Source organism: Lolium rigidum, chromosome 3 (assembly GCF_022539505.1).
Source record: "Lolium rigidum isolate FL_2022 chromosome 3, APGP_CSIRO_Lrig_0.1, whole genome shotgun sequence".
Classification (NCBI taxonomy): domain Eukaryota; kingdom Viridiplantae; phylum Streptophyta; class Magnoliopsida; order Poales; family Poaceae; genus Lolium; species Lolium rigidum.
In genome coordinates this window covers 155,870,044-155,879,989 of record NC_061510.1, presented here as the reverse complement: position 1 = coordinate 155,879,989, position 9,946 = coordinate 155,870,044, and the positions used below count along the sequence as shown (strand labels likewise).

General features: G+C 44.1%; 1 long non-coding RNA gene across 5 annotated transcripts; it reads left to right on the top strand.

Annotated features, from left to right (window-relative positions):
* Positions 1 to 404: 404 nt before the first annotated feature.
* LOC124698467 lies at positions 405 to 4,251 on the top strand. 5 transcript variants are annotated; one of them, XR_007000976.1, is made up of 6 exons: positions 405 to 510; positions 593 to 1,206; positions 1,304 to 1,382; positions 1,491 to 1,534; positions 2,030 to 2,117; positions 4,107 to 4,251. It is a non-coding gene; the product is annotated as an uncharacterized LOC124698467 (long non-coding RNA). The 5 variants fall into 5 exon arrangements; XR_007000973.1 differs by lacking the exon at positions 4,107 to 4,251 and adding an exon at positions 3,397 to 3,861; XR_007000974.1 differs by lacking the exon at positions 4,107 to 4,251 and adding an exon at positions 3,391 to 3,861.
* The last annotated feature ends 5,695 nt before the right edge of the window (positions 4,252 to 9,946 follow it).

Sequence of the window (9,946 nt, the reverse complement as noted above, 5' to 3'; positions counted from 1 at the left end):
TTACAAATAATGGTAGTTTAATGCAGCTTTTTGCAGTATCTCTATCTCTACTACTTAAAAAGATTAAACTTAATCCCTATTCTCCCCATCTCTTGGTACGTGAAAATCTTCGTCGTCCTGCTCGTCGACCTTCCGCTCGCCCGCATGCGCGTACATGGGCCAGGCCCACCTATCGCGTAGGTCGCGCCCCCTCGCTCTTCTCTACCTTGACGGACCCCATCCCGTCCGCCAACCCTAGCCGTCTCTGCCTCCCCCACAGGATCTGGTTCCTCCTCCACGCGACCCCAATCCTGTGTGATGGTGGCGGCGCTGCTGGTGAACTTGATGGCGGAGCGGAGCCTGTGGCCGGTGCACGTCGTGCTGGGCGCCGATGCCACCGTGGCCGACCTCGCGCGCGCCGCCGTCGCCGCCTACATCGCCCAGGGACGCAGGCCGCCGCTCCCCGCCAACACGAACGACGTCGACACGGTCGCACGGTTCGAGCTGCATCTCTCCAAGTATTCCACGATGGTAAGAGAACCTAGATCGATTTCTGAAACTGTCCACTGTATCAATCGCTCATGGATGATGATGGATTGTTCGTTTCTTGCAGCGCTGAACCCTGACGAGAAGGTGCTGGATTGGGGTCTCGCAACTTCTTCCTCTGCGCCATAAGATTCTGAATGGATTATCTGTATCTTGCACCGCCGCCTCCACAGTGCTCCCTCTCACTGAACCTCAAGAGTTAAGAGTGTTCATACATGCTTAGCACTTTTTTTGAGATACATATATTGTCCGGTTCAACTGAAGAGAATGATCAAATTGATGATCCTTCCGCTTATTCAGGTTTCAAATATTGTGCTATAAGACTTTTCTTGTCATCTTGTGCTAGCTAGGTTTCAATTTGTAGGGTGAATATCACGAGAGGATCAGAGTGTACAGTTTGTAAACAAAAAAAATTCAAGTTCGACCTGCTCTTATATAATCCTTCGCAATTGCGTTGAATGTGTGGTGCCTTAGTTTGACCCATTTTTATTGCTAATGAATTGTGATTCTGTTTTAAACGATGAGGCTGGTTTGACACCAGGTGGTGTGGAGGTACCTCGCAGCCTTGTCGACAGGGAAAGTATGCCAGAAGAGTTTCAGTCAGCCACCCCTAAGGGGCTTCACCCTAAATGGTGTTACATGTGGAGTGTTGGCCCTCTCCCGTCAAACACCCACTTTAAGGTTGTCATTTCACATGATCCCTTTAGTAGAATGTGAAGTCTGAATGGATTGCATGGATCAGACCTGACCATTTATCCGTGTCACATACTGAACTCAGACCCTATTATCCCTGATGACTTACCGAAGTGGAAACGGACAATGATTCCTGGGGTGCAAAAATGGTTTCTGCAATTGAGGTACACATACAATAAACAAGCTTCTTCTAAATTGATGTTTCTTGTGGTTTATATATGACAACTTTGTGATACGATTTTCAGAAGTTTGTTCCTCTTACTTTTCTATAGGTTGTTGCTGAGATGGCTGCATCTCTCCAAGCATTCCCTCGATGGTAAGAGAGCCTCGTTCGATTTCTGTAGTGGCTGCGATTTGATTTGGCTTTATCAAAGGATGTGTTTACCTCTTTGATGAAGGAGTTAGTGTTTTAATTCTCTGCAGTTGTTGTAAAATTTTCTGATATACATGTTCTTAAAGTAATGCAAAGTCTCAGCATTTTCAGTACTACAAGTAATACAAGTTAGCATGGCCATTTTTTCTGGATACTGAATTGATCTACACTCGGGTTGATGAAAGGATATGCTTGTTCATATTAGTTGTAAAGGTCACAGCTATCGGTATTAATTATGGTACAGTTTTCAATATTTTTTCTGACTTACAAGTGCTGATTTTCATAACATAGTTGATCTCGTCATCATATAAATCAAGCTCTAATATCCGATTCTTTCTTTTAATGTAAAGCACCTGTGTGTAAGGATGTAAAACAAAATACAAAAAAACATGAAAAGGATACAACTCTCAATATTTTTGATGTGTTCCATTTGTACAGCTGGAGTGACTTACCGGTGGCGAGTAGCTAGAACGCAGTGACCAAGTAGCTAAAGAGTATCAAAGCCCTGTGGAGGGTCTTGTCAATAGTATGTACTCTCAATTCTCATAATATGTTTGATAACTTTATGATAATTGTCAGCTGTCTGCTCTAACGAGTTATTCACTTACCAACTCTATATATTTCTAAAAAGCTATTCTCACACATTGCGACTGATGCGACGCTTAAACAATTGGGCCACTTTGCTGAAGCAATCAATGTTCCTAATTATACCAATATATCTAGGGGAGTATGTTGAGCAAGATCTCTCGGTTATTAATCTGAAAGGGAATGTTGCTTTTTAGGTGTGTTGGCTGCCGATTAATCCAATAACTCATATAGGGTTAGAATTTTAAATGCGACATTGTTAGGTAATACTTGTATCTTCGTTATTCCCAATTGCTTGCACAAAGGTTGCCTTGGATGATTCCCCAGGCAACCTACTATATCCATGCTAAGTAAGTAAGTATGTCCATTTAGTCCCCTTCTTAAGTTATAGTTGATGTTCTGTTGTAGTAAACTGCATGGTTTTAAAGGCGCCAAGGCGTCCTAAGGCGAAGGGGGCGCTCTGACGCTTAGGCGATGCCTAGGCGGACGCTTTGGATGCCTAGGCGCCTAAGGCGGGCGTTTTTCTAAGGCGGAGGGGGAGCGCTTGGACGCCTAGGCGTCCCTAAGGCGACGCCTTTAAAACCATGGTAAACTGATGTTACTTGTGAAAACTGAATAAATGTTAACGTAGAAACGAAGTGTTTTGAGAGTGACATTGGCCTTGCTATCTTAGGAGTATCAAACATAACGCTATTTTACGGGTTAAAACTAACTCATCACAAACTAAGTAATCACTACTGTCTAAAAAAGAATCTCACAGTAGTGCCTCTCGTACCTCCCTCAGTTAATGATCTTAATCACCATTAATTAAAGTGATTTTTGTTTACCTATTTAGTACCTTTTCCCCTCCTTCCAAAATCAATTAGCCACTACCGGTACTCTTAGTTATCACCATCATCAACCACCATAATCACAACATTTGACTCCATCGAAACTTATGTATTTCCTCCGGCCCCTATTACTTATTGTTAATATGGAAAGGGATCCTGGTTTGTATATGATAGGGTCATGGCATATAGAAAAAACGAGTGGCAACAACATGTTAATAGTTTTGTTACGCGATAGTACGAAAAACAATACTTCCATGTTATCTTTGTTTGATCGAGTTAACTGAAGAATGTAGAAAACATTGAGATAAATCAAATTAGTTGTGTTCATATTAGGTTCTGTAGTGCTAGAAATGGCCTGACCAGATGAAACTAATTACAATCTAGCCGCAGATCCATATGCCTCCCAGCAAGTTGTGGTGCTTTTTTCCCCTGTTGTGGAACTTAAAGCATATGCGGACCAGTGACAACCTCGATGATAAAAAAAAGTATGTACCACTTGAAGCATATATTCCTCCCAGCAGAAGAACTTGCAAAGTGTCACCACAGAAGCAAGTCTGCCAAAAAAAGTTGATTTCGTTGAGAAATGCGGGCCTGGAAATTGGAGGAGTACATCCTGTTGAGATGATCTTGCAATATCATTTTCTCACAACTGAAGATGTTGAGTGAATCAAAGTCTTCAATTTATTGACCAAAGTGGTGATTAAGAGCTGATTGCCGTGCTTCTGTATAGTAATGAGACGTGCATTGTTGACCTAGCTCAGACTGTTCTTTACAGCAATATATATCATTCGTGCTCAATCCAGTTTCTTATTTCAGACATTTTTTAATGCTTATTCTGAAGCATGGACATGTATATGTTCAGGGGATATTGGATACTAACTGATATATTTGCCTTATTTCATGTCATCTAAATTAGTTAGTACATATTGGAGACTTAATTATTGTTGTTGATCTAAGTAATCAGCAGAAAAAATCTTTCATGGGGAATTGTATGTTTCATACACAGTAAAACACAATGAATAAATAGCAGGAGCCTGCTACGTTATGGAAAGACAAGATGAGTTGACATAAGGAACCTAACCTATCACTGTGATATGCAGGGAACCTGTACTAGCTATGACCGTGATATGCGGTAGCGGAGACAATATATTGGCAGTTGGCTTCCATGGAAGTGGAAGAGAGCTGGGAGTAGAGCTCGGACATAGTAGACAGGCGGAGTACTGAATGATGTGCTAGATTTGTCAGGTCCGGCCGCCGCTGTTGAAGAGGGTAACAGCGCAGACGGGGAGGTAGAGGAATCACGCGGCAAAGGGTGGCTAGGGGGGGGGGGGGGGGGGCTGCCTTCCTCTTCCGCTTTACTGCGGCGGCAAGGCTTCCTGCATTCGATTTCCGCCGCGCCTGTGCAACCGCCTTGGCCAGTCACAATTTATGTTGATGCATTATGTTTGTTTGTCTAAACTAACGAAAATTTTAAAAGTAAGCTTTCAATTACCAGCTACGGTGAATTTCAAAATTTAAATATTTAACTAATTTTGAAATAATAGAAAAAAGGTTGCATGCTAAAAAATGCTCTCTCGTAACAAAAATAAATGGTGTATTAGAAAAAAAATGTTCATGTTGTTCAACAATTCTTCACGAACATTCAAAAAAATGTTCATTATTTTACAAAAATGTTCTATTTCCAAAGGTTCACCAATTCCAAAAAAAAGTTCATCCATTTCAAGAAATGTACGATTATATATGTGCATTGAGAAATAAAATTTGAAGACCCGTGGCAACGTACGAGCATTTGTACTAGTAAGTAGATAAAAGACTGAAACAAACTTAGACTAGCTACAGCCAAAGCAACATAAGTAATAATATCATGCATGCTAGAGTAGCAAAAACCCGATAATTCAAAACAATTAATAAAGAGAAAGATGATAGTGGTACCTAATATGATACCATATCATAAAACGTAGGCCTTGACAATAAATAAAAAATCATACACACAAATTTAAATTAAGATTCTGCGAACCAATAAATATGATGAGACCATGATATCACAGGATGATGCAATACCGGCAATTTGTGCTGAAATCCATGTTCGTTGAGAGATATATGTGTGTTCTTTGCCTGGACCAAAAATGTGATTAGTACGAAAACAAAATTCCAAAGGCCGACAGTCAGAGTCGTTGCTACCTATATTTTATAAGGGGGGCAACCATGGTCTCCGTCTCAATGATGTATATGACCTTTATTTAATTACTAAACAGTAGTGTTTACATATAATTGGTGACAGATCGAATAGTCAGAGTAGTTGAAACTTCTAAATACCATAGAAATATTTGTTTTGTTTGTAAATTGATCACATGTTGTGTGGTGACCCTGCATACCACTGCATGTTGTAGTATGCCAGTCGTTGATATAACATTCACGAAGTACCATTCCGCAAATATTACATCCCTCAGAGTAGTACAACAGAACATAGCAGGGTCCATAACTCATTCATTTATTATTACAACTATCATACACATGTCATCTTGGAGCTCCTCTTGGGTCCTAAGAGGAATACTCCTGGGTTCGAGGCGAACCCAACTTAACTTACAATACCGAGTCTCATTAAACTAAACATTTATTTCATCGAGCAGCTAAATACTAAGAGTTCGGGCTGCTCGGTTACTACTACTATCGGATATCTCTAGGCTTGATCTCCTCCGGAAGCCTCCCCGGATCCGTAGACTATGAGATAGTCTACGCCTTCAACTCCTCCTGAGAGGTCTAGTTCCTCGTAGCCGATGATCTCGGCTCCTTCATTGTTGTTGTAGTCCTCCTCCAGATGGTTCAGACAATCTAAGCATGAGATTTAAGAGTGGTATGAGTACGAGCGTACTCAACAAGTTCATTATAGATAAGAGGTGTTTAATGCACTAGCTACGATATTAGACCAGAAAGTCTAATACCAATGCAAGTTTTGATAAACATTTCTTCAAGAGATTGCTTTTATTTCAAAGAGCTATGTCCGTCAGCCTTCACCGGTTTACTAGAACTTCATGGAGCTCCTTTCCGGCCGCGTTCGCCAGTTCCTCAATCCCGGAACGGGGAGTGACAGGTCACGGTTCTTTACACTCTGCGAGAGATGTGTTGCTTTACCCATAAGAGATCTTAACCTTGGTGCCAACCGGGCAGCTTTCCCGTCCACACTTCCTTCGGTGTGAGGCCCGGTATAAGGTCTAGCCAATCATGTTCCTCCGCTACCTCGAACACCCACCCTTTGTTGCATGCCCCGACCCTGGGTCCTCGCCGGTCCCATTATTCCCGTAATTTCAGGGTGGACCCCGACCACGACGACGATCTGGGATTGAACCAAACTCCTTCGCCGGTAGGCTGCAACCCATCATAGACCACCTTACCGTGGGGAATTAGAAGGGGATCCCCACCCACCAATTGTTCCGCAAGCAACAACCGTCTACGGTAAGCAACGGCTATACAGTGGGGAATTAGAAGGGGCTCCCCACCCACCAATTGCTCCGCAAGATACAAGCCGTCTACGGTAAGCGCATCCGTTGATGAACGAGAGGTGGAAACACTTTTGACTACTCCGTCCCACTCCGGATCTTATGGTTAACACGGGTATTACGGCACAAGAATCATCTGGCGACATTTGTTGTTTAATCCTAGATGGATATAAACCCGTGCAATGGAACCTCCACCATATCAACACAATCCATGGTTCCATTGCCCACCACATAGTCATATTCATAGTTATGAAAGTAGTGGTTTTGATTTTTGTGCAATAGTGATAACCATAATACTTTGCAAGTAATTTGATAAAAATACTCAAATGACATGAGCAAGTGATGAACTTGCTCGAACAACTGCAAAGTTTTGCAGTTGGAAGGTGTGGACTGACCCTTGTCCTCTGGTTCTGAAAAATAGCATCATTGTCCGATAAGGGCAATGGTTAAAGAAGCAATTATGCATGATTCCAATTTTAGGGTTTGTTCCCCCCTTCCGATGTTGTTATTATTTCGTGTAAGAGGTTGATACTAAGAATAATTTGGGGATACTTGATTTAAAGTGAAATACAACCTTGAAATGTTGTCAAGGTGTTTTTAAAGTCCAATTGCATTAATGGACTTATTTTCATTATTGAAAATAATATGTGTGATTTAAATCATTATTTAAATCCTTAAAATAAGACTTATTCTTAATTGTCTTCAAAAATTCTCTTTGATATTTTAATTAAATAGAGAATTTTATGCTGATTCTTTTTCATATTTTTAATTTATTTTTAGGAGCTTTTCATAATTTTCTATTGAATTTCAAAGTTTCATGTTTTTATTGAATTATGAAAAGTCCTTTTTGCCCCCGGGACCACCGTCGGTGGTGGCCCACGGCGGGTTAACCCTAACCCGAGCCGCTCGTCCGGCTCGGTCGGACGCACCCGTCCCCTTCCTCTCCGCGCACACGCTAACCCTAACCCCTCTCGGGCTCGCGGCGACAACCGCGTCGCGCGCCTTCGCCGATTTTCTCCGGCCAACTCCGGCCACCGCCGGCGGTGAGATGGGTATCAATCGAACCGCCCTTCGACGGCGCTTCGATTGATCCGCGTCGATCTGCTTTTCCTCGCCGCCGCCGTTCTTCCCCAACACCCTTGGGACATGGCCGCGGGCGAATCGCCGCGATCTCGTCGTTGCCGACGAGCTCGGCGCCTTGGCGTGGCCGTGTGCCCCGCTGTGGTTATGCTTGGAGTCCTCGCGCCCCGGCGATCGGCCTCACGGCTTGGCCATGGCCCGGCGCCGTCTGTTCGCCCGACGTGTGCCGCCGTGCCGCCATGGCCGTGCTTTCCTCCGTTCTTGGTAAGCTCGCACCGCCTCCCTACTGCTCTACAGACCTTGTTCTTCCTCTCTCCCTTTCCTTATAAGCTAGCTGCGGCCACGGCTTTCCTCCTTGTGGAGGTCTCCGCCATGCTTGTTGCTGCTTGCTCGCTTCGCGCTGCAGCTCGTCTGTATGTGCGTATGTTGCTCTGCTGCTGCCTTGATGCCTATGCTTTGCTCGTGCTCGTTCATGCGGCTCTCGCTCTAGCTAATGCTTGTGCTGCTAAGCCTATGCTCATATACATGCTAGTTCTTCTTCCGTGCCGCCTCCATACTTGCTCATGAGCAAGCTGTGATGCTCATGGCTTGCCATGTTGCTCCGAGCTTGTTGTTGCTCTGGATTGGATAATCATGTTTGGCCCTGGTTTCTTGCCCCTGGCTTGATTGTTGTGCTTAATCCTTGCATATTTGCAAGTGCCGAGTGCCTCTGGCTAGATCATTGTGTTCAAATTCATGATTATGCTCCGGTGAGCATTATCGTTGGCTTAGCGATGGGATTCGATGATGAATTGATATGTGCTTTTCTTGTGTATTATGATCTTTTGGTTCATCAAGCCTTTGATGTGCTTCGGATACAATTATAAAGTCATTAATTCAGTTATCTAATTATTCAGCTTATGACTTGGTTGGATTTCTTCAAGAGCTGGTTAATTCTGTTGTGGTACTAGGCTATGGCAATGCAGTAGCAAGAGCTAGCAAGCCTCGATGATCCTCCGATCATCATTTGCTTGATAGTTAACTGTTGTGCTCCTTTACTCGTGACTCTCCGGGGCTCACTCGTCCGTTTATGCATCACACAGGCTTGGCATGATGTGTCTTCGTTGCTTGCTTAAGCATCAATTGATGCCTCGTCATGATCCGTTTGATCATTTGCAAGACCTCTGGTGCATCAATTGCTTGTCCGTTTCATTTATCCGTTTATCCTTGCTTGATTAGATAGATAAATGATGTGAACTGTGATTCAGTGATGATCATTTCAATGAATTTGTTAGGGCTAGTTGGATGCCAACCATCGGTTGGGTACTCTAGCCCACTATCGAACCCTATCCCGGTGATGATGTGGTGGTTCTAAGTGTTGGCTTGTGGGTTGAGGTAGCCCTGGCAGCAATCGTGTGATGTCTGTCAAGGGTAGCTCCCCCTTTGTGGCTTGTTGTGGCTTGGTGGATACATCTCTCGGGCAATCCATGTTGGATTTCCAGGTGCTCTTCGTTGTTGACAAACTAGAATAGGCACAAGTGCCTATCTATCCGATGGTTAGCAAACCATGTAGTGCTAGGTGAGTTGGGTAGGCTAGTGTGAATCTTTCCCTTGCTCGGATGCTTTGGTTTACCTCGTTGTTAATACGTGGGTTTGACCATTTCTTCCCTGGGATGATTTCTTCTGCTTAATTCCCCTTTTGCCGGCATCAAATGGTTTGATCACCAAATGATGATTCACACAGGGGTAACCATACCCTTCCGGCTTGTGTATGTGTTATGCACATGCTTATTTATGATGCAAAGCCGGTAGCTTGCTCAATTCGTTGATCTCGGTTTTATACCCTCACTCCAGCCTCCTAGATGATCTGTTGCAGAGGTTTTGCTTCAGTGACGATCTCAGTGGTTGGTTTACTTGCCCGCCGTCCTCCCGGTAGATCTTGTGCTTGATCTTACTCCATGGTTTACTTCTCAACATGAAACAGCCTCCTTGCTTGTGTCAGTTCTCGGGCGAGGGTCCCAGCTATATGCGGTTCTTCCCCGTCTAAGTGTTCTTGCTCGCCCCGGCTTGCCTGCATTGCTGCCCGCCGACGCATGAGCTTAGGTTCACTCGCTGGAGAGGTTTTCGCATGAGCTCCCCTCTCCACCTCGGGTCGGTCAAATACAAGGCCTCGCGGTACCGCTGGTGACTCACCAAACCGTGTGTGGGTGGTGTGGCCGTGATGCACACTCGCTGTCGTGAGCAGCCTAGCTGTGTGCGCGTGTGTGCACATTCTTGGTATCTCGGCTTTGTAACTTGGCCGAGAGTGGACTCGGGCCACTTTCGGCGCACTAGAGATTATCCACTCGTTTTCCATTTCTTGAACCTCGCCAAGTGAGCTATGC